Source organism: Mirounga angustirostris, unplaced genomic scaffold, assembly GCF_029215605.1.
Source record: "Mirounga angustirostris isolate CCGP_5_RB_7025 unplaced genomic scaffold, mMirAng1.0.hap1 SCAF_5, whole genome shotgun sequence".
Classification (NCBI taxonomy): domain Eukaryota; kingdom Metazoa; phylum Chordata; class Mammalia; order Carnivora; family Phocidae; genus Mirounga; species Mirounga angustirostris.
Genome location: NW_026991713.1, coordinates 163,490,972 through 163,515,807, shown reverse-complemented (window position 1 = coordinate 163,515,807; position 24,836 = coordinate 163,490,972). Strand labels below are relative to the sequence as shown.

At 46.1% G+C, this 24,836-nt stretch overlaps 1 long non-coding RNA gene across 1 annotated transcript; it reads left to right on the top strand.

The window, feature by feature from the left end:
• Nucleotides 1–143: 143 nt before the first annotated feature.
• On the top strand, nucleotides 144–15,363 carry LOC135364571 (uncharacterized). The gene is made up of 2 exons (XR_010411958.1): nucleotides 144–1,028; nucleotides 9,423–15,363. It is a non-coding gene; the product is annotated as an uncharacterized LOC135364571 (long non-coding RNA).
• Nucleotides 15,364–24,836: the final 9,473 nt, after the last annotated feature.

Below are 24,836 nucleotides of genomic sequence, written 5' to 3'. Positions count from 1 at the left end.
CAGTTTCCTAGAGAGGCCTCACTGAGGGCGGTTCCGGTACCCTCCGGGAATCCTCAAGCAGGTCCCCAGGTCGCTGAGAAGATTTTGGGGCGGGACTAGGAGCCGGAGACTAGGGATAGTGCCACCTCCGGCCCCAGTGTTTGCGCGACGTCCCGGAGAGCCCGGGCTGAGCCAAAACTGGGAGGAGGCTGGGGGCGTTGACTTTCTTCCTGGAGTTGTGGGGGTTTGTGTGGCCCGCGCCGAGGGCTCAGTATAGGGGCGTCATTGCAGGGCACCAGTAAACCACCTTGAATTGCTCGGTGGTGGTCGGCAGCTTTCCTGAGTTCCGGGCTCCCACGAGCCCTGTTTCAAGGGAAACAGTCCTTAGTAATAGTAGTAGTCGTAATAGTAGTAGACTTTAGTATTAAGGGATCGGGGGTGGAATCCCGCTGCTTGAGAGGCTGTATCATGAAACGTTTAAACTGGAGCTGGGCTACTGGTGGGGAGGAAGTGGGCATGCACGAACTTCTTGCACTGTGAAGGCGCCCCCACCGCCAAACCAGAGCCTGCGCTTCCACTGGTTCTCCTTCCCCAGAATTCTCTGGTCCAAACCTGTACTTATTTTCTTGGTGGAACAAGAAAGCCTGAAGCCTAGAATCCTGGGTCTGAGATGAAGGTGCAGAGTACCCAGCCCAGCAGAATTCTCTCTTCTGGGACTTAGTGCTGAAAGTAATGACACAGAGAGGATGATATGGAAAGAGCAAAATCCGTAAGAGCTGGTGTGGAAAGTGAAGACTCCTCCCCAGCTCTGCAAGCAAGGACTTATCCAGATAGCTCTCCCAGGACTACAGCCAACTCTTTGTAACACAAGGCCTGCAGGGACCTCTGGAAATCCATGATGAGACTTCTGATGAGGGTAGGCAGCAGCTCTTCCAGCTAGAGGTGTTCTCTCCCCTGGATCCCGGCTGGCTGTATGGTGCCTGAAGATGTTCCTTAGGGGTATGGTGATGCTTCCAGCTGTGAGTTCTTGGAGAACCTTCTCAACCTTGGTGAGTTGAGAGCCCCTCTGCAGGCTCTCACTTTTCTCTCTTTTTTTTTTTTTTTTAAAGATTTTATTTATTTATTTGACAGAGACATAGAGAGAGAGCACAAGTAGGCAGAGTGGGAGGCAGAGGGAGAGGGAGAAGCAGGCTCTCCGCTGAGCAGGGAGCTGGACGTGGGGCTCGATCCCAGGACCCCAGGATCATGACCTGAGCCGAAGGCAGCCGCTTAACCGACTGACCCACCCAGGCGCCTCTCACTTTTCTCTTAAACAGGTGCTTCCTAAGCCCCAGGGCAAGAAAAGCTTTCAAGGGCAGAGCATGCCTGATGAGAGTTTTGATTCTTTGGGTATCCTGAAGAAATCAACACGAAGGACAAAGGAAGTAGCCTAAGGAAAGGGCCTGGGCCTGAGAATCTGGTAGGGAGGGCGCAGCCCTAAGACCCTAAGTTGGGGCATTGGAGTTCATCCAATTGAAGTCTAATGTAGACTGGGGTGTCTTGGCCCTACGCCCAGGCCACTAATGGTGAGCCTAAGAGCCTCACGGTCTCACCTCTGCCTTCTTTGTGACGACCATTTCAACAACTCTTTCCTTACCCACCACCTGTGTACATGCTCTAGGGCATGACCAGTGTGTGTGGATCCAGTGGCAGGAGGCCCCACGTAGCTTTCAGTGGGGCAGGTGATGTGGCTGGAGATTGACACATGGATGTTTCATTCTCCGGAAACTCTGGGCCCCTTTAGACTCTGGGCCTCACTTCTGCTTAACTGTTCCGGGCCTCAGTGGCCTCACTTGTAAAATGGGAACAATAAACGCTGTCATGCCTATCTCAAAATCGACTTGAAAGATCAAGATCAAATGAGAAGTCACATCTGAATGTGCCTGATAAATTAAGTCTCGGGTTACAGGCAAAATGCAGGTGATAAAACTATCTCTTCTTTCTCTCAGAGTACACTATCCTTTCTGGCCCTCGAGCCAGCTCTGGTCAGTACCTTTGTCTGCAGAGGCTTCTAGGCTGAGCTCCGGATCAGCCAGGGTAGGGCAGGTTGGGTTGGGTTGTGGCTGCAGGGTATGGGGAGGGGTGTGATGGTCAGCTAGAGCTCCTTTGCTAAGAACCGCCCCTGAAAAATGACAGGAAGCTTTGAGTTTGGGTTGCTGGTCTGGTTGGCATCAACCATTTAACAAGATTTCAACACCTCCTACATGCTGTGCCTGGGGATAGACGGGTGCTTACCCCCAGGAAGTTGGAGTTTACGTCCCTGTATACAAAATTGGCATTGACTGCTACTTCCCGCAGCTTCAGCTCTCTTTCCCCTTAAAGGGCTTGTCCCAGCCAGGTGTCAGCAATTCCTGATCAATTTAATTCCCCAGGTGAGGAGCTTTCAAGACCCACCTCTGGGGGCTTTCCACTCTGGTCAGCTACTATGAGTTGCCAGAATTTATATTGGTCTGAGAAAGCTGGTCCTGCCTCTGGTCTAACTCCGCTTGCCCAGTTAGAGAGCCACCTGCCACTGGTACTTTATTTGTCTCCTTTTTCTTTTTCTTTCTTTCTTTCTTTCTTTTCTTTTTTTTCTTTCTTTTTTTCTTTTTTTGAGGGAGAGATGATAGGAAGGTGTCAAGTTTAGACGAACTGAATGATAAAGTGATAGGGCTTATGGTGAGATGGGGAGAAGGTTGAGGAAAGTAGAGAGAAAATCAAGAAGGGTGAAGGGAGATGTCCATTAATATCTGAAACAATAGAATGTCGCTATACCAGTTGCCAATTTATTACCTTTCAGCTCCAAATTCATTCTTCTTGCCTCCTCTGTGAAAAGGGATCTGAGCCCTTTAAATATATTTTATTTGCCAACTGGCAAGACAGCTGGGGAGCCATTGCAGAAAAAAAGGGGTTTGCTTCCTGGTTCCAGTGAGCCCTATTGGCAGGCTCCTGGGGTACAAGTGGGTTCCCCTGCTCCCAGGTTCTGAAATGCAGGCAGCTTCTCCAGTGCCAGGCTCCTGGCGGGCCCAGTGGCCAGCAGCTCCCCCGGTATATTCCTTGGACGGTTCTCTGCTGGAATGCCTCTGAGACACCTTCCCGTGAACAGTTTTCCCTGGCTTCCCGGCAAGTTTCCCTGATTTCCAGCAAGTTCCACCAGCAACTTCTGTGCTCTCTCCAAAAAGTTCTGGATCTCACCCCAGGGAGGCCCAGGTAGAGGCTATTCCTTGAGTGCTATATCCCCAGCTGGGGTAGTGATTTCTTACATCTGCTATTCCCGCATTCTTTAGAATCTTTACTTCCTATTATCTGTAGGGGGCAGAATGGTGTTCCCCCACCTCAAATATATGTTCAAATCCTAACCCCCAGTTCCTGTAACTGTGACCTTATTTGGAAAAAGAATCTTTGAGGATATAAGTGAGGTCATATTGGATTAGGGTGGGTGCTGATCCAATGACCGGTGTCCTTGTATGAAGAAGGAAATTTGGACACAGATAGGAAGGAGAATGCCATGTGAAGGCATGCACAGAGACACAGGAAGATGCCATGTGGCGACAGAGGCAGAGACTGGAGTGATGCGTCTCCAAGCCAAGGAATGCCTGAGATTGCTAACAATCGCCAGAAGCTAGGAAGAGGCAAGGAAGGTTATTATTACCTGGGATCTCAGAGGGAGTGTGGTCCTGTCGTTGCCTTGATTTTGGATTTCCAGTCTCTGGAACTATGAGAGAATAAATTTGTGTTGTCTTAAGCCACCTGGTTAGTGTAACTTGTTAGGGCAGCCCTGGGAAACTAATACACATTCCATTCCCTCATTTCTCTACCCTGTTATAGTTGATAATTGTTTGTTTTTTTTTTTTAAGATTTTATTTTTAAGCAATCTCCCCACCCAGTGTGGGGCTCGAACCCACAACCCTGAGATCAAGATCTGCATGCCCCACTGACTGAGCCAGCCAGGTGCCCCAATAATTCTTCTGTTTTTTTTTTTAAGATTTTATTTATTTATTTGAGATAAAGAACAAGACAGAGCATGAGTGGGGGGGAGGGGCAGAAAGCAGACTCCCCACTGAGCAGGGAGCCCAACATGGGGCTGGATCCCAGGACCCTGGGATCATGACCTGAGCGGAAGGCAGACGCTTCACCAACTGAGCCACCCAGGTGCCCCTGCCCCAATAATTTTGTAGAATAAACTTGTCCTTGTTCAAATTACTGTGTACTTTCCCTCTCCTGATTGGACGTAGACTTACGCTGTCACCAACAAAAATACTAGTGTTATAGCATTAAATAAAACAGAAGATCTGAGAGTCCCTACTGTAATTACATGCAGATACTTGAGAGAGTAGGCCGTTTTCAAGAGAGGCTTAAAGTTTGCATTGCAGACATATTCCATAAAGGCATTTTGAATGCTCCTTTCACACTTGAGGAGAAAAAAGAAGGAAAGAAAGGAAGAAAATGAGCACAGATGGTGCCTGTGAGAACAGTTGGCTCAGCTGGAATGGAGGAAGTTGAGCTGGACAGCCGCCATGTTGTCTAAAGGCAATCCCTGGCATCCTCTGGTTTCAGATGAAGGTCAGCTTTAGACAGCATTCAGGAAACAAGTGTAGGTAGAGGTTTCTGGAAATGACTGTGCTTGGTGTTGCAGGCTGGGAAGGCCGAGGGACAGTGATACTCAGGGCTAGAGTGACAATGTTGGGGCAGGGAGGTCCGTCACACACACACACACACACACACACACAGAGATTCACATCTCCATGATCTTTCCTTCAGAGAAAGAGGCCTAGATGGGGGACAGCAAGGGCCCTGGCTGGTGGAGAAGGCTCTAAATATGGGCTAAGGTGTCCATTTATTTGCTCAACACATTTTTTGAATCCCAAGCACATACCAGACACAAAAGCTACCATGGTGAATGAGACAGAGAGAGACAAGTAAATAGACACAGAGCATAGTGAGATAAATGCTGAACTCAACTTGTGTACAGGTTCCTGAAAGAGCACAGAAGCAGAGCTGGAGAAGGAGACTTCTCTGAGAAAGTGATGAATCATCTGAGAATTGAAGGAAAAGGGGTCAGGAAGGGAGACTTTCCCTGGATTACCTCAACTGTGCAAAGGGCTAGAGGGCAAACTCAGGCTGCAAACAATTTGGTCGGCAGCCTATCAGAACTACTGCTTGCCTTTTAGAATATTTTGAATGCTCCTTTTACTACGATGAAATGAATGGAGAAGTAACACATTTACAGTGCTACTTTTATTTTCTTTTATTTTAAAAGATTTTTATTTGAGAGAGAGAGGCAGAGGGAGAGGGAGAAGCAGGCTCCCTGCTGAGCAGATGCGGGGCTCGATCCCAGGACCCTGAGATCATGACCTGAGCTGAAGGCAGACGCTTAACTGGCTGAGCCACTCAGGTGCCCCCAGTGCCACGTATAAAAATGCAATATAATCCTCACTATAAAAGACAAAGTCATTTATTTTAAAATGTGTATCCAATCGTATAATATAATAATTAAATACATAATTTAGAATCAAAATTACAATTACAGGCAACGATATGAATTTTAGAAGGAAAAGAATCCAGACACAAAAGAACATATATATATATATGTGCATATATGTATATATATATAGTGTGATTCCATTTGTATTACATTTAAAAAGAGGCAAAACTAGGGGTGCCTGGCTGGCTCAGTCAGAGGAGCTTGCGACTCTTAACCTTGAGGTTGTAGAGATTAATAAAAAAATAATAAACTTAAAAATATATATTTAAGGAGTCCCTGGGTGGCTCAATCGGTTAAAGTATCCGACTCTTGGTTTCAGCTCAGGTCATGATCTCAGGGTCCTGGGATCGAGCCCCACGTCGGGCTCTGCACTTGGCATGGAGTCTGCTTGTCCCTCTCTCTCCCCCTCTGTGCCTCCCCCAGCTTGCGGCTCACTCGCGCTCTCTCCCTCAAATAAATAAATAAATCTTTAAAAAATATATATATATAATTTTTTTTAAAGAGGCAAAACTATAATGTTAGAAATCAGACTAGTAACCTTGGGAAGGACAGTGACTGGAAGGTGCATGGGAGGGTCTAGGGTGCTAGAAATGTTTTGGTTTCTTGATCTGGGTAGTGGTTATGTGGATGTATTCACTTTTGTGAAAATTCATTGAGCTTACACTTAAGAATTGTGCACATTTCTGTATTATATTATTCTTTAAAAAATTAAATAATGTATATCGCAATATGTAAATGCTTGGGGAGGGCTTTGTCATAAGATTTAGTGAAGTGGTCATAATGAAGTCATCATACGCGTGCATCTGCATACAGGATCTCTATGAATTCAGCAGCTACAAGCTCATACTCAAATTCAAGTGGGCCCATCTGTGCCATGATTTTCCAAAATGGCAAATAATTCTTGGTGAAATTCCAAACAAAACAAAATACAAGCTTCCCTTGGTATATAAAGGTGTCTGCCTCTCTGGAAAAGTGAGGATTAAAACTACTCTTTTTGCGGTGCCTGGGGGTCTCAGTCATTAAGCGTCTGCCTTTGGCTCAGGTCATGATCCCAAAGTCCTGGGATTGAGCCCCACATCAGGCTCCCTGCTCAGTAGGGAGTCTGCTTCTCCCTCTGCCCCTCACCCTGCTCATCTTCTCTCTCTCTTTCAAGTAAATAAATCTTTGAAAAAAACCCTGTGCTCCTTTTTAAAACGGTTTTTTAAAAAGTTTTATTTAAGTAATCTCTACACCCCATGTGGGGCTTAAACTCATGACCCCAAGATCAAGAGTTACATGCTCTTCTGACTGAGCCAGCCAGGTACTCCAGGATTAGAACTATACTTATAAATGTGTGTTTATATATAAAATGGATTTAGGTTCTGTACTTGCATAATTATAAATGTGTTTTGACCTAATGAATGTCCATGAATCATTCTGAAAATGGTGGAGGACAAGGGACATGTTTTTCATTGAACAAGGCTGTCTGCTATCATGTAGGACAACTGATATCCCTGGGTCCACCCATTAAATGCCAATAGGTCCTCCATCACTGTGACCAAAAAATGTCCCCACAAATTCACAGAACACTCCCTAGGGGGTAGCACTGTCCCCTGTTTAAAGCCACTGGTTTGGGCGCCTGGGTGGCTCAGATGGTTAAGCGTCTGCCTTCGGCTCGGGTCATGATCCCAGGGTCCTGGGATCGAGTCCCACCTCGGGCTCCCAGCTCGGCGGGGAGCCTGCTTCTCCCTCTGACCCTCTCCCCTCTCGTGCTGTTTCTCTCTCGCTCGCTCTCTAAAAAATAAATAAAATCTTAAAAAAAACCCCAAACAAACAATAAAGCCACTGGTTTAGGGCCACAGATTTAGGGCATAAAGATCAGCAACTTGTGGGGGGAGCGCCTGGGTGGCTCAGTCCTTAAGCGTCTGCCTTCGGCTCAGGTCATGGTTCCAGGGTCCTGGGATCGAGCCCCGCATCGGGCTCCCTGCTCCGCGGGAGGCCTGCTTCTCCCTCTCCCACTCCCCCCTGCTTGTGTTCCCTCTCTCGCTGTGTCTCTGTCAAAAAATAAATAAAATCTTAAAAAAAAAAAAAAGATCAGCAACTGGGGAGGGATGCTCAAAGAAGTGGAAGGTGAAAAGATTATTTAGAGCTCAGTGAAAGTCAGCTTAGTTGGAGAAAAAATGTAGTGGGGGGGATAAAGGTGGGACTAATCTTGTAATCCATAACGATTTGTTAAGTGAGTCCGAGGACAAATGAGCGAGTGGAAGCTTGCAGGTAATAAGAAACTATTGACTTTTAAAATTCACTTCTTGGGGGGCGCCAGGGTGGCTCAGTCGTTAAGCGTCTGCCTTCGGCTCGGATCATGATGCTGGGGTCCTGGGATCAAGTCCCGAATCGGGCTCCCTGCTCCGCGGGAAACCTGCTTCTCCCTCTCCCACTCCCCCTGCTTGTGTTCCCTCTCTCGCTGTCTCTCTCTGTCAAATAAAATCTTTAAAAAAAAAAAAAAACAACCTCTAAAATTCACTTCTTGGGGTGCCTGGGTGGCTCAGTTGGTTAAATCTGCCTTCAGCTCAGGGCATGACCTCAGAGTCCTGGGATCGAGTCCCGCGTTGGGCTCCCTGCTCTGCGGGAAGTCTGCTTCTTCCTCTCCCTCTGTTCCTCCCCTTGCTTGTGCATGCACTCTTTCTCAAATAAATAAAATCTTTAAAATAAGTAAATAAGGGGCGCCTGGGTGGTTCAGTCGTTGAGCATCTGCCTTCGGCTCAGGTCATGATCCCAGGTCCTGGGATCGAGCCCTGCATTGGGCTCCCTGCTCAGCAGGAAGCCTGCTTCTCCCTCTCCCACTCCCCCTGCTTGTGTTCCCTCTCTCGCTGTGTCTCTCTGTCAAATAAATAAATAAAATCTTAAAAAAAAAATAAAATAAGTAGATAAAATTCACTTTTTATTTTTTAAAGATTTTACTTATTTGACACAGAGAGAGAGAGAGAGCAAGCTGGGGGTGGGGAGAGGCAGGAGAGGGAGAAGTGGACTCTCCACTGAGCAGGGAGCTCTACACAGGGCTGGATCCCAGGACTCTGGGATCATGACCTGGGCTGAAAGCAGATGCTTAACCAACTGAGCCACCCAGGCGCCCCTAAAATTCACTTCTTAATACATTCACATGGTTTATATTTTTTAAATAATTTTCTAGTCAGTCCTAGTCCCCTTTAGGAAATCATTCTTATTAGATTCTTATCTATCCTCCAGAGTTTCTTTGTGCATATAAAAGCAAATGTCCAATCTACTATTCTTCTGCCTGCCTTGTTTATACTTAAAAGGTAGCATTCAACACACACCGTTCTGCTCTCACCCATACATCCAGAAGCTTTTTCCTCCGCAGTGCGTAGAGCACTTCTGTGTTATTTTCAACAGCTGCCTACTTGGTCATTGTGTGACTATACCACAGTTTCTTTAATCACTCTCGTATTGATCGGATTTAAGTTGTTTTCTACGTTTCAGTACTATAAACAATGCTTCAATGATAACCTTTACATATGTGTCACTTAGCACCTGTGTTTTATAGTGGAGATTTTTAAAAAAAAGATTTTATTTATTTAACAGAGAGAGACACAGCGAGAGAGGAAACACAAGCAGGGAGAGTGGGAGAGGGAGAAGCAGGCCTCCCGCTGAGCAGAGAGCCCGATGCGGGGCTTGATCCCAGGACTCTGGGATCATGGCCTGAGCCAAAGGCAGCTGCTTAACTGACTGAGCCACCCAGGTGTCCCTATAGTGGAGATTTTTGAAGAAGGACAAGACAAAATTAAGATGATGTTTTAGGAAGATTTAGCAACTCCTGTGCAAGATGAGTTTGGGAATAGGTATATATGGGGGCAAGTTATTAAAATAGGCTAGATATAATTGGGAGGGGGGTGTGGTGATTTTACAAGTATATCCATTGATTCTTAGAATCTTCTCCCCTCAGAATTGGAGCCTAATTCCCTCCTCTTGAGTATGAGCTGGACCTAGACCTCGAATCTAATAAATGGAAGAAAGCAGAACTTACAATGTGTGACTTTGGGGACCAGATCATAAAAAGACACCCTCTTTTGCTCTATCCTGGATCACTTGCTCTGGGGGAAGCCAGATGACATGTTGTAAGTAGCTCTATGGAATCCTATATAGAGACCCACTTGGAAGAAACTGAGGCCTCCTGCCAACAGCCACGTCAGTGAACTTGGAAGCAAATCCTTCAGGCCCTTTCAAGCCTTCAAATGGCTGCAGACCTGGCCAACATCTTGCCTGCCACCTCATGAGAGACCCTGACCTACAGCCATCCAGCTAAGCCTCTCCCAAATTCCTGATACATGGAAACCGAGATGATAACTCTTGTTGTTAAGCTACTAAATTTTGAGGCCATGTATTATACACAGGTAGAATGATGGGAATGGAAAAGAAAGCGAGGGTAAAGCAATCATCTGGAAGTATCTCTTACTTCTGTTTATTAGAAATTATTATTATTATTATTTTTAAAGATTTTATTTATTTATTTGACAGAGAGAGAGAGACAGCGAGAGCAGGAACACAAGCAAGGGGAGTGGAAGAGGGAGAAGCAGGCTTCCCGCCGAGCAGGGAGCCCGATGTGGGACTCGATCCCAGGACCCTGGGATCATGACCTGAGCCGAAGGCAGACGCTTAACGACTGAGCCACCCAGGCGCCCTATTAGAAATTATTTATACTCTCCCCTTGCAATGTAAACTTCTTGAGGAGAGGATCTTTGCCTACCTTTTCACTGGTTTATCTTTTTTTTTTTTTTAGATTTTACTTATTTATTTGAGAGAGAGAGAGAGAGTGAGCGGTGCAAGCAGAGGGAGGGCAGATGGAGAGGGAGAGAGAGAATCTCAAGCAGATGCCACACTGAGCACGGAGTCCGAAGCAGGGCTCGATCTCATGACCCTGAGATCATGATGTGAGCCGAAACCAAGAGTCAGACATTCAACCAACTGAGCCACCCAGGTGCCCCTTCACTGATTTATCTTAAGCTTCTAGTATATAACAGACTCTCAGGATTGGCAGGGAAAAGCCATGAAAAAGAAGGGGTCAGATATCAGTAGGTCTGATATGCCAGTAACAGGAGTGAAGTGTAATTGAATAGTCAATTAAAATATCTAGAGGGGCGCCTGGGTGGCTCAGTCGGTTAAGCAACTGCCTTCGGCTCAGGTCATGATCCTGGAGTCCCGGGATCGGGTCCCGGGTCAGGCTCCCTGCTCGGCGGGGAGTCTGCTTCTCCCTCTGACCCTCCTCCCTCTCGTGCTCTCTGTCTCTCATTCTCTCTCGCAAATAAATGAATAAAATCTTTAAAAAAATAAAATAAAATAAAATATCTAGAAAAAGTAACAAGCAGCCAGTTTGATGTGGAGGCCTAGAGGAGGACTTCTCCACCTCCGCACTGTTAATAGTTTGGACCAGATTCTTTTTTGTTGTGAGGAGCATGGTAAGATGTTTAGTAGACGTAGTCCTAACCTCTACCCACTAGAAGTCACTAGCACACACACCACCTCCCTGTCCTCCTCTCCCTGCCACCACCCTCCCTCCTCAAAACCAAAAAATATCTCTAGACATTGCCAAGTGTTCCCGGGGAAGGGGAATCACCCCCCAATCCCCAGTTGGGGATCACTGTCCTAGAGGATAGAATGACAATTGAACCCAAGGGAAAGGGGTTGGATCCCTGAATCCTGGGGAAATGCACTTTAAAAATGAAGATTGTCAGGGTACCTAGCGGGCTCAGTCAGAAGAGCATGTGACTCTTGATCTCTGGGTCATGAGTTCAAGCCCCACGTTGGGTGCAGAGATTACTTATAAATAGATAAATAAACTTTAAATTTTTAAAAAAATAAATAAATAAAGAGGAGGGCTGTGGGGCACCTCGTGGCTCAGTGAGTTAAGTGTTGGACTCTTGATCTCAGCTCAGGTCTTGATCTCAGGGTTGTGAGTTTAAGCCCCGTGTTGGGCCCCACACTGGGTATGGAGCCTACTTAAAATTAAAAAAAAAGAAGAAGACTGACAAAAGACAGAAGAGCCAGAAAAGTAAAACCAAAACAAAACAAAAAGGGATTCAGAAGCCAATGAAAGCAAGTGGCAGAGTGTTTTAATGAGGTAGTTGGCAGGACTTGGGAGAGAATTGTTTTAATGGAATCGCGTGACAAAACCCTGTTGCAGTGTGTCTGTGCGTGCTTGTGTACAACTAGGTGAGACAGGTCATGAAAAAGTAGATGCAGTCTGGTAGCTAGCAACAAGAAAGCGACCAGGCAAATATGGAACAACATGGTCAAAAGCAGAGAGAAAGAATCAGAGAGGGTGAGGCTGCAGGGAAATTGGGAAGAGAGAAAGCAAAGGTGTATTCCACCGCCATTCTTCATTCCTGGAGGGTCTTGAAAAGGACAGAGTATCAATCTTTCCCCTTCTCAAGAGGGAAAGAGGATGTTTGTTGAAGGAAGGAAGAAGGGAACAGAGCCCTAAACAAATTAAGTTGGAGAAAAGCATGAAATGGGATCTGGACCCTACCCTTAGCTTCCTCAGACTAATTTCAAGAGATTGGCTTCCTGGATTGGGAGCCCTAAGAATTTTCTCTTGCAGCACCTGGCTGGCTCAACTGGAAGAGTATGTGACTCTTGATCTCTGGGTCTCAAGTTTGAGCCCCATTTGGGGCATAGATGTAAATAAATAATACTTTAAAAAAATAAAAAGTCAATTTAAAAAAGAATTTTCTAAACAGTATGAGACCATGGCATTCTTTTAGAACACAGTAGACCACAGAAGGTTCTGGAAAGGATATTCCTGTGCATTTCTACTACTCTTCCATGAGTTAAGACCCCTGTTTACTCTGATGTGAATGAACAAAAGCAAAAACCTCTTTTCACCTCCAGGTTCTCCTCTTCCAAATCTTAAAACCATATAACTCCCTTGCTCAAGAACATTTAATACCTCCCTGCCACCTACAGTGTAAGGACCAAAATTCTTGTTTCATTTTCAGAGAAAGGGATTCCTCCCTTTTCTAGGGCTGCTGTAACTAAGTACCATAAACTGGTTTATGGTTTCAAACAACAGAAATCTATTCTCTCACAACAGAAATTTATTCTCTCACAGTTTTGGAAGCTAGAAATCCAAAATCGAGGTCCCAGCTGGGCCATGTTCCCTCTGAGACCCTGATCAGAATTTGCTTCTTCCCAGCTTCTGATGGTGGCCACCAATCCTTGACATTCCTTGGCCTGCAGCTGCGTCATTATAATCTCTGTCCTGTCATCACATGGCATTCTCTTTGAGTCTGTCATTGGGTGTCTGTTTTCCCTTCTTATAAAGACACCAGCCACTGGGGCACTTGGCTGGCTCAGTCGGTACAGCATGCCTCTCTTGATCTTGGGGTCGTGAATTCAAGTGCCAAGTTGGGCATAGTGCTTACTTAAATAAATAAATAAACAAACAAGTTCTATTAGATTAGGGCCCACTCTAATTGGGTGTGAGCTCATCTTAACGGGATTACATTTACAAAGACCCTATTTTCAAATAAAGTCACATTCTGAGCTGTTGGGGATTAGGACTTGAACATTTCTGGGGACATTTGCAAAAACTCTCCCTCAGATACTCTACACTAGAGCCAAAGTGATCTAATTATTACCATGCTATGAATCCTATGCTTTCCCACCCTCTCCCAGGCCATCGTCATGTCTCTATTTGTCCATCCTTGAAGGCCCAGATCAAATGGCACCTCTTCCCTGAAGGCTTCTTCAAGTGCCTTCCTCTGATCTTCTAGGGTATTTCTCACTGTCCCTTCTGCCCTGCATTTATTTGTGTTCCTTTCTAAAATGCTGCTCAACTCAAAGAACTGGATGGAGGACAAATTAGATAATACACGGGGAAGTTTTGGAATACTAGAGTGTGCTCAAATTTTAGCGAGGTGACAAAGAACTTTCACACACTTTAAAACAGCTTTACTGAGGTAGAGCTCACCTACCACATAATTCACCTCTTCGAAGAGTGCAATTCGAAGGCATCCTATTAGCATCATTACAACCTAATTTTAGGACATTTTCATCACTCCCAAAAGAAACTTCATATCCATTCACTGTCACTTTCTATTTCCCAACCCCCCTCCCCAGCCCTTCTTCTACAGATCCGTTTATTCTGGACATTTCATATAAACCTTCACACATTTTAATTTGACTCCCACAAGGACTTCTCTTCATGGGAATTTTTTTACAATGATCTTTGGGGATCAACACCCCTATTTTTCAGGAGTAAACTGACTTGTTGAGGATGTGTAAAACCTAAACTTGCACATGGATTTCGGATTTGCTGCATAGAGGAGATGCTATCTTTTTTTTTTTTTAGATTTTATTTATTTATTTGAGAGAGAGACAGACAGAGATAGTGAGAAGAGAGCATGAGCAGGGAGGAGAGAAGCAGGCTCCCACGTGGGACTCTATCCCAGGACCCTGGGATCATGACCTGAGCCGAAGGCAGATGCTTAACGGACTGAGCCACCCAGGTGTCCCAGAGGAGCTGCTATCTTGAGCTCCGGAGTGGGAAGGCCGCGGTCCTCCATCCAGCAGCCCCGTTGGAATCGAAGCTGCGCCGGGAGGAGCTAACCCCAAGCTCCGCGGGGAGAGCCGCCTGGGTTCTCCCCCCTCACTCTGGCCGCTGCATTGCAAGTGAGAGCAGCCACCAGCCACCTTTTCCTCCAGGCACCGGGGTCACCCGCCCCACTAGGATCCAGAGAGGCGCGGCGGCAGGTCACTCCTGCAGGCGCCATTCACACCTCCCCGGTCCCCGAGGCCCAATCACCTTGCAGCTTGTTTCAGCGTTGTACCGGAAATGGCCTATCAACGAGCGCGATCCTGGGACGGCCCCCAGCTCCAGCGGCGCCCAGAGTCGCGTGCCGCGGCGCCCAGGGCGGCGAGGAGCCGGGAGCCCCAGCCGTGCTTGCTTCAGTAAGGTGAACTTGACCTAGCGAGGAAAGGTCATCACACGGCTTTGGCGGGAGCCGCGGTGAAGCTGGCATCGCCAGCTTTGCTACGGGACTTTCTCAGGATACGGATCCAAAATGAGAGGTCCTCCAGGGGCTCATAAACTTAAGGGGCGGCCTGGGGCTCCGAGTGGGGAGGAACGCAGGACGGGAAGGAGGCGTCCCCAGGCCGACGTGGGTCTAATTAAGAAGTCGGCAGAAGTCCTAGCCCTACATACCCACCCCTTCCCAAGCTGCCGTATTTTTTAAATGGGGGGGGGGGGGGGCGGGTAATGACTAAAAAAACAAAACAAAAAGTACAGCAGTGGTGTATCTTAAATGCATTTAGCATACTGATGCTTTTAATACAAAAATACACTGCAGTGTAATTTTGCTATTCACAAAATAACTATAAGAGAAAAATAATACATAAGGTAAGGTCTAGTAATAGTTTCTGGGTCCAGACTACTTGTTTGAAGATAAAAATCAAAAGTTTACATTCTAGGGGCGCCTGGGTGGCTCAGTCAGTTAAGCGGCTGCCTTCGGCTCAGGTCATGATCCCAGGGACCTGGGATCCAGTCCCGCATTGGGCTCTCTGCTCAGCGGGGAGTTTGTTTCCTCTCCCTCTGCCCCTGCCCCTACCCCTGCTCTGCTCTCTCGCTCACTCTCTCTCAAATAAATAAATAAAATCTTAAAAAAAAAAAAAAGTTTACATTTCAGTTTCCTGAAAATAAGGCCTGGGGCCAAAGACCCTCTGCCTCCGACCAGCCTAGGCCATGCTTCTGAAGCCCCAAAGCTGTGGGTCCCAGAGGTAGCACATTCAGTACCTCCAAGTGGTTAAGTGCTTGGGCACTGATATTAGACAGACTTGAATTCTGATCCTGATTCTCTTACATGTGGTGTGGGCTTGGGCAAACCAGTTAATTTCTCTGAGCCTCCAGTTTTTTTTAATGTTAAAATGGTTCCAATAATGTCAACCTGAGGCCTCGCAGGAGTTACACGCCCCGCTGCCGACACACACACACACACACACACACACACACACACTCACGCACACTTCCTCTGGGACTCCTATACCATCTCTGACTCATTTCTTCCCTAGATCTGAGAGAACCTTTGTCTCTTGGGTAGGACAAAAAATTGAGGTTTGTGGTCCTCTGAAGCTCCAGATCCCAAAGACAAGGCACATCCCAGAGAAGTCTGTTGAGTTGAGGGGATCAATGTATGCCTGAAGTCAGACTTCTTGGAAAGCCTCAAGGACCCATCCTTCACAAAGATCTCCCTCTAAAGGAACTATGTGGTGCAATTTCAGTACCTTTTTTAAGTTAGTTCCATTTTCTCAGATTACAAGTGGTACCAAGCTGCTTCTAGTTTTGGGGAATATAACAATAAGTTTCTAAAAATAACCCTTGACTATTCTTTCTCCACACATCTTTTCTCCAATGAATGATATAGAGAGAGGAGGTCCTGATGTGGAACTGGGGAAGAGAAATACATTTTCTTCAGCACTTACTGAACTCAGGTCCTGAACCTCAGTGTTCCTAAAGAGAATCTTTAATTACATTATCTCATTTAACCTTCACAACATCCATAAGAAAAAGAAATGATTATCCATGTTTAATAGGTAAGAAAATTAAGGCAGAGAATTTTAGTCCCTTGCATGGGGAGCATAGGATCAGAGTGCTTTATAAATGGGAATTCACAAGGAAACAAACTCTTTGGAAAGGGTCCCAAAAATGAATTAAGTGTTGGAGTTCAGGGTACATTTTCTTTGGTTGGGGTGGGAGAGTTGTATGAGGTCAGTTGATGTTCATGATCACTTCAAGGTGAAGATCAGGATTTTAGTATGCCACTCACTAAAAAGAGGTTAAAATCTAGTGGGTTGTTTTTTTTTTTTTTCAGGTTTCCAGCTACACTTTTCTGAACACTCATGTGTTACTAATCTTGGGCCTTTAGAAACCTAAAATGGAAAGAGTATTGAAGTAGTTTCTCTATAGGGCGAGGATCTCAGGACCTTTGTCTTTTCCTGAGCTAATCTTAGAAGGTCCCTAGAGGGTTCCTGTTATTGGAAAGGAGTGCTGGGGGGAGTCTACCTTCACAGGTGGAGAATAATGCCCTCACTGAGGTATTCTATCAATCCTCATCGACAAGGTGGGCTCTTGGTGAGGGATCAATGGTCCCAGGATTCTATAGGACTGTGAGCCAACTGTGGGGACTTGGGCACCTCTCTTAATCAACTATCCAGGGGAGCTCTGACTCAAGTGTTTGAATTTGCCCACTGCCTCCATGGACCAAAAGTGGTTACAGTCTAAGTTCTGAGATTCTCCCTATGTTCCAGCAGAAAATAAGAGGAAGGAGATGCAGAAGGAAGGGACCAAAAGCCAAAAAATCTTGGGAGGTAGAAATATTAGGGCCAGAGCAGGTGCCTCACCCTGAGACTGAGGACCGTGGCCTGGCATTCATGATGCTCTGACATCTTAGAACCTACAGTCCGCATCCATCTGTGTTAATCCCCCACTATAAACCCTGGAATCAGATATGCTACCTTGACTGTAACTGGGCCTTCTGGAAACTCTCTACCTTGGATTTGCACCAAGGTGCATGGCCTTGCCTCTTTCCTGGGTGTGACTGTTGCTTCTCTAGGGCCTAGGAACTGATTAGCCACAGAAGCAGTGCCCAGAAATATCTCACTACTGGTACAGGAAGTGCTGGGCCCTTTTTAGCTCTTACAAGGACATCACCTGAATGAGTAAGTGGGGAGTGACCTCACAACTTTCCCAAGGGTCTGAAGTATTTTTCCATGTATTAGCTCTGATTAAGCATCAACAGAATCACGCTCAGTAGTAGAAAAAAAATCCAGAAACATGTTAAGAAGTAGCAAAAAGAACTGGGGTCTCAGTTCTTAGATCCAGACTCACCTGAGAGCATTAAGCACTATCCAGATATCTTCCAGAAGTCTAGGTTCGTTGAATCTGGGAGAGTGAGAGGGACACCAAGGATATGAGTTTGGGAGATACTTGAATAGCTAAGGGATGGGACTCTGAAGAAGATGGGGCAAAGACCATACCCCCAACCTTCAAGGCTTCTCCAAGAATAAAAAATATAAACTTATGGCATCTCTCACTGCTTCAAGATAGTAGAACATGGTAGGAAGCATCTCTCTTGTTGGCAAATTCCATCTCCCTCAGATAATAATTCTCTTGAATTAACTGCCTACCAGACCCCAAACTTTACCCAGTTGACTTATTTAAACCTCAATGACATGTATGTGAGACAGATGATATGACCCCAGTCTTAAAGAAACCTACACTGGCAAGGTAAAGTAACTTGCTTACATTACCCAGCTGCCAAAAGGTGGAGCCAGGGCTCAAGAGAGGTTCCTTTCTCCTGAGCTCTTCCCGCTGAATTAGGAGCCCATCACAGGTCCTGTGTCTTATATCTGTAATGGAAGTGAACTACAGACTGAGGGTCCATTGCAAACCTCTCGAAGTAGAAGGACCATCTCTTTTGTAGATGGGGGTAGGGCACAGGAGCAAGGGGAAAGCAAAGAAAAAAATGTTTCCTTCCTTTGATTTTTTAAAAAAGATGTTTTATTTATTTATTTGAGAGAGAGAGAGTGTGAGCACGGGGAGGAGAAGAGGGGGAGGGAAAAGAAGGGGGAAAGAACCTCAATCTAACTCCTCACTGAGCCCAGTGCCTGATGCGGGACTTGATCTCACAACCCTGAGATCATGAGCTGAGCTGAAACCAAGAGTCGGATGCTTAACCGACTAAGTCACCCGGGCGCCCCAATTCCTTTGATATTTGTGAACAATTGCTGTGCTTAGGCGTAGCTGTATAGCACAGTGGTTAGGATAAATGGGCTTCAAAGTCGGATACACTGGATTCTAATGCTGGCTCCTTAATTTAGCAGTGTTACAGAGGAGGGTATCTTCCTGGACTGAGTTTGAGTGCCCCCACTCAGAAAGTGAAACGATCAGCCTCATGGGGTTGTTTCAAGGACTAAATGAGATAACGTATTGAAGTGTTTCTGCAGTTCCTGGCACATTGTGCGGGTTGTTGTTTTGTTATTACACTACAGTTATTAGATGTTTAGGAACAACAAAGAATAAGATTCTGCCTTTGCCCACTCAGCCTTCAGAGCGGTGGGTAAAAGGGAAGAGGGCGCTTCTGTAAGCCACCGCAATGCAACTGGTGGCCAGGACTTCTATCCCAGGAGTGTGTGTGAGCTGCTCAAGGGCTGAGATGGCTCAGGACGGAAAGTTCTAGTGATTATATCAGTAGAACGAGCACTGGACTTGGAGTCAGATAGCCCTGAGTACCAGCAAGCCAGTCTCAATGTTCTTATTCTTAAACAGGGACCACACTCCCTACCCTCACGAGGAGCGTTGCTCAGAATTAGATGATTCACAAGAAGGCTGTTGAATACCTGGGATGTTGCGTACCTGGGATAATGAAGAAATTCCATAAATCCCATAAATTTCCATAGATAATGAAGAAATTCCATAAATTTCCCTAGAATTGGCTTCTCTCGGGACAGGAACGCGGTTCATTTTGCAGCCGGGAAGCGCTCCCGGAGGCCTGGGGGTCAGCGGAACAGAAGGAGCCGAGGTAGAATCGGGCAGAGGACTCTGACCAGTGCGGGCTCACTACACAGTAACCTCGTCGGGGCGCCTGGTCCTGCGCGTGTGAGCCGGCCCCCTGCCGGGCGTTACCTAGCAACAGCGTCCTAGAGTCGGGCCCCAGGGACCAACCAGCGCAGACCTAGTTATTTCAGTGATGGAGTGGTCCAATCACTGGGCGCTGCCAGAAGCAACGTCCTCTAGCCAATCTCCGCCAGCGCCAATACGGGCTTAGGAATTGTAGGAGCTGAGTGTTCGGAGCTGACACTTGACAGATAAGGTCAACCGGAACGAATAACAAGCTTCCGAGTGCCTCTGAATGACGGTTGTGAAGGCAGGTCGCCGCCATATTCTCTTGGGGCATTTTCCGGTCCCACTGTCCACTCTGAGTACCAGAGTGACCCACGATGCCGTGATTCCTCCGTTGCAGCCGGAGCTTGGCCCTACGTCCGGGCCAGCTCAGACGCCGGGCCCACTGGGGCAGTGTCTCCTCAGCCCGGAAAAGACAGTGACCCTGGGGTTGGAGCATCCAGGATCTGGGGACTGGAAGAGTCCAAAGCGCCGCCTCCAGCCCCGCTCCCCATCTGGAGCGCAGAACCTGGACCGGAGCCGAGGAGGCTTGCCGCGGTGGTCGTGTATTTTTTCCTGGCGGAATGGAGAAATCCGAGGCTCGGAAGGCCTTGTGCCGGACGGGATGCCGGAGACCTAAGGCCACGTGGGGGCGCTCGCTCTGCCCATTTTTTGCTGCTCACTCATTCATTTTTCACAATGTATCTAAACCAGTTCTCGGGCGACAGCTGCAGCCACGGAAACCACCCAGACGTGCAAAAGGCCTAGAGGGGATGGGGGACAGAGGGGGTAAAGTGGCGGGGCTGAGACTTAGGGAGGGACTGTTCTAGAATGCCTCCTGGAAGCCTGGGGGTTTTTTGTTTTGTTTTGTTTTAAACAATTTACATAACCATTTTTCCTTGTCTAAGACTACAACATAGTTGGTTTTTTTAAATTTTATGTATGTATGTATGTATGTATGCATGTATGTATGTATGTATTTATTTATTTGACAGAGAGAGACACAGCGAGAGAGGGAATACAAGCAGGGGAATGGGAGAGGGAGAAGCAGGCTTCCCGCGGAGCAGGGAGCCCGATACAGGGCCTGATCCCAGGACTCTGGGATCATGACCTGAGCCGAAGGCAGATGCTCAACGACTGAGCCACCCAGGCGCCCCTGGTTTTTTTTTTTTTTTTAAAAAACAGCTTTATTGAGATATAATTAACACACCATAAACTTCGTCCCTTTAAAGTAAACAATTCAGTGATTTTTAGTATATTCAGAGAGTTGTACAACCATCACTACAATCTAACTCCAGAATGTTTTCATCACCCCGGAAAGAAACCCCTTAGTCATCACGACCCTGTTCTCCACCCCCTTCAGCCCCTGGAAACCACTAACCTACTTTCTGTCTACTGATTTGCCATTCTGGACATTTCATATAATTGTAATCATGAGATACGTGGTCTTTTGTGTCTGGCTTTTTTTCACCTGGCATACTGTTTTGAAGGTTCATCCATGTTGTTCCATGAATCATTTTTAAAACATTTTTTTTAAAGATTTTTTTTAATTAATTTATTTGACAGAGAGAAACACAGCGAGAGAGGGAACACAAGCAGGGGGAGCAGGAGAGGGAGAAGCAGGCTTCCCGCAGAGCAGGGAGCCCGATGCGGGGCTGGATCCCAGGACCTGAGCCAAAGGCAGACGCTTGACGACTGAGCCACCCAGGTGCCCCATTTTTTTTTTTTTTTAGATTTTATTTATTTATTCATGAGAGACAGAGAGAGAGAGAGAGAGAAGCAGGCTCCCAAGGAGCAGGGAGCCCGATGCGGGACTCGATCCCAGGACCCTGGGATCATGACCTGAGCCGAAGGCAGACGACGCTTAACCATCTGAGCCACCCAGGCGCCCCCAGGTGCCCCATTTTTAAAACATTTTTAATATATTTTATTTTTTAAAGTAATTTAGCGTTAAGTTGAAAGTACCGAGAGTTCCCATATCCCTCTACCCCTAGCTCAGCCTGCTACTATGAGCATCACATACCAGATTGGTACATTTGTTATAGCCTATGAATCTACATTGGTATATCATTATCACCCAAAGTCCACAGTTTAAATTAGGGCTCAGTTTTGGTTTTGTACATTCTATGGGTTTTGGTAGAGGCATAATGACATGTATCCACCAATTATTATAGTATCATTACCCTAAAAATCTTCTATGCTTCCCCTATTCATTCCTTCTTCCCAAACCCGGGCAACCACTGGTCTTTTTACTGTCTCCAAGGTTTTGCCTTTTCCAGAATGTAATATAGTTGGAATCAGACAGTAAATGGCTTTTTCAGATTGTCTTCTTTCTCTTAATAATAATCATTTAAGGCTACTACATGTCTTATCATGGCTTAATAGCTTATGTCTTTTTAGTGCTGATATTTCACTGTATGAATGTACCACGGGTTATTTATCCATTCACCCACTAAAGGACATCTTGGTTGCTTCCAGGCTTTGGTAGTTATGAATAAAGTTGCCATACACATCTGTGTGCAGGTTTTTGTGTGGATGTAAGTTATCAACTTATTTGGGTAAATACCAAGGAGCATAATTGCTGGATCATATGCTTAGAGTATGTTTAGTTTTGTAAGAAATTGACAGTCTTGGGGCGCCTGGGTGGCTCAGTCGTTAAGCGTCTGCCTTCGGCTCAGGTCATGATCCCAGGGTCCTGGGATCGAGCCCCACATGAGGCTCCCTGCTCTGCGGGAGGCCTGCTTCTCCCTCTCCCACTCGCCACCCCCCCCCCCCCGCTTGTGTTCCCTCTCTCGCTGTGTCTCTCTGTCAAATAAATAAATAACATCTTAAAAAAAAGAAAAAGAAAAAAGAAATTGACAGTCTTATAAAATGGCTGTACTAATGGCTTTTTTTTTTTCCTTTTCCTTTCTCAAAGTGAGCTTTACACCCAATGTGGGGCTTGAACAAATGACCTTGAGATAAAGAGTCATATGCTCTACTGACTGAGCTGGCCAGATGCCCCGGTACTAATGGGTTTTTCAATGAATTCCTCAAGAGTTTGTATATCATGTCATCTGCAGATAGTCTTACATCTTTCTAATCTGGATGCTTATTTTATTTTCTTGCCTAATTGCTCTGGCTAGAACAGTACAACGTAAGAGAATAGAAGTGATTAGAATAACAGTGGTGAGGGGCGCCTGGGTGGCTCAGTCGTTAAGCGTCTGCCTTCGGCTTGGGTCATGATCCCAGGGTCCTAGGATGGAGCCCCACATCGGGCTCCCTGCTCGGCGGGAAGCCTGCTTCTCCCTCTCCCACTCCCCCTGCTTGTGTTCCCTCTCTCGCTGTCTCTCTCTCTATCAAATAAATAAATAAAATCTTAAAAAAAAAAAAGAATAACAGTGGTGAGTAGAATAGAATAGAAGTGGCAAGAGTGGACTTCCTTGTCTTGTTCCTGATCTTACGGGGAAAGCATTCCGTCTTTCATCAGGTGGAGAACATTTTCTTTGAGTCCTAGTTTTTGAGTGGTTTTATCATGAAGGGATGTTGGATGTTATCAAGTGCTTTTTGCACTTCCGTTAAGATGATCATGTGGGTTTTGTCTTTACTGATATATGATGCATTATATTAATTGATTTTCAGATGTTAAACCAACTTTACATTTCTGGGTTAGTCCTGTGCAATTCTGGTATATAATCTTTTTTATACATTGCTTGATTTGGTCTGCTAGTGGATTTGGTTAAGTATTTTTATTTTTATTTGTGGTAAAATACACACAACATAAAATTTACATTCTTAACCGTTTTTTAAGTGTACACTCGCATTGTTGGGCAACCAATCTCCAGACCTTTCTCCTCTTGCAAAACTGAAACTCTATACTCATTAAATAACCCCCCTCCCCCCACCTCAGTCTGTGCCAATCACCTACCCTCCTGCTTCTGTGAATGTGATACTATGGAAGACACCTCATATAAGTGAAATCATACAGTATGGCTTATTTCACTTTGTATAATGTCATCAAGTTTATTTTTTTTTTAAGATTTTATTTATTTATTTGAGAGAGCGAGAATGAGAGACAGAGAGCATGAGAAGGAGGAGGGTCAGAGGGGGAAGCAGACTCCCCGCCGAGCAGGGAGCCCGATGCGGGACTCGATCCCGGGACTCCAGGATCATGACCTGAGCCGAAGGCAGTCGCTTAACCGACTGAGCCACCCAGGCGCCCATCAAGTTTATTTTTTTAAAGATTTTATTTATTTGACAGAGACACAGCAAGAGAGGGAACACAAAGCAGAGGGAGTGGGAGAGGGAGAAGCAGGGAGCCCAATGTGGGGCTTGATCCCAGGACCCCAGGATCATGACCTGAGCTGAAGGCAGACGTTTAATGACTGAGCCACCAAGGCGCCCTTAATGCCCTCAAGTTCAGTCCAAGTTGTAGCATGTGTCAGAATTTCCTTCCTTTTTCAGCTGGATGGTATTCCACAGCATGTTATCTACCACATTTTGTTTCCCCATTCATTGGCCCACAGACACTTGGGTTCCTTCCATCTCTTGACTGTTGTGAATTTGCTGCTATAAACATGTGTAGACAAATAGCTCTTCAAGGCCATACTTTGAATTTGTGGGGCACATACCCGAAGTGGAATTGCTGGGTCATAAAGTAATTTTTAATTTTTTTAGAACCTATCATACAGTTTTCCATTGTAGCTGCACCATTTTACATCTCCACCCACAGTGCACAGGATCCTAGTTACTCCACATCAGGGCCAGCACTTGTTCTTTTTTTATTCTTTTTATTGTTTTGTTTTGTTTTGTTTGTAGTAGGCCTCCTAATGGTTTGGAGAACAGCACAGCTTTTTTGAATATTGAACAGCTTTATGTAATCATCCCTGTTTTAAACACTGCTTAAAAAAAAAAAGATTTATTTATTTTAGAGGGAGAATGCAGGAGGATGTGCTCGAGCATGGGGAGGGGCAGAGGGGGAGAAGCAGACTCCCGGCTAAGCGGGGAGCCCCACACGGGGCTCAGTCCCACTACCTGGGATCAGGACCTGAGCCAAAAACCAAGAGTCAGACGCTTAACTGACGGAGCCCCCCAGGCGCCCCTAAACAACTGCTTTTAATGTAATTTCTCTAGCTCTTTCTCCAGGTTTCAGTCAGTGAGGAGCTATTTGCCTTTTTTCTTTCTTTCTTCCTCCTAATTGATTCACAATGCCTGTCTTTTTCTGTCTTTCTCAACTCCACTGAGAGACTGTCTTATACTCCCTGGAGTGAGTCAGGGCTACCACTGTGGCTTTCTCAATGGTAGATCCCGTGTGAATCTTCACAGGTTTACCAATATGTTGGGGAAAGGGTGTCACCTGAAGTGAAATATTCAAGAGGCCAACTGGCCTGCCTTCAGATGCTTCTAGAAGTCATACTAAGCTAGGAGTGAAGTCTGCACTGCATTATGGTGTCTTTATTACCTTGGGACTGCTGACTCCGATCCGGGGCTTTTCCAGCCCTTGAGGCACCCAGACCTTTGTATATTTGTGTGTCTCCCTTAAGGGGTTGTAAGCACCGCTGAGAGCGGGCACCCTTAGAGTTCATTCCTCATTCCAGTCCCCCGCATGATGTCTGGAGATGCCACGTTTAATCGTCACCAGACACGCAGAGCTGCAGGTGCTCAGCGACTAAACCTTGGGTCCAACCCAGCGGACACCTGAGAATCTGGAAGGCTGTGCAGCGCCAT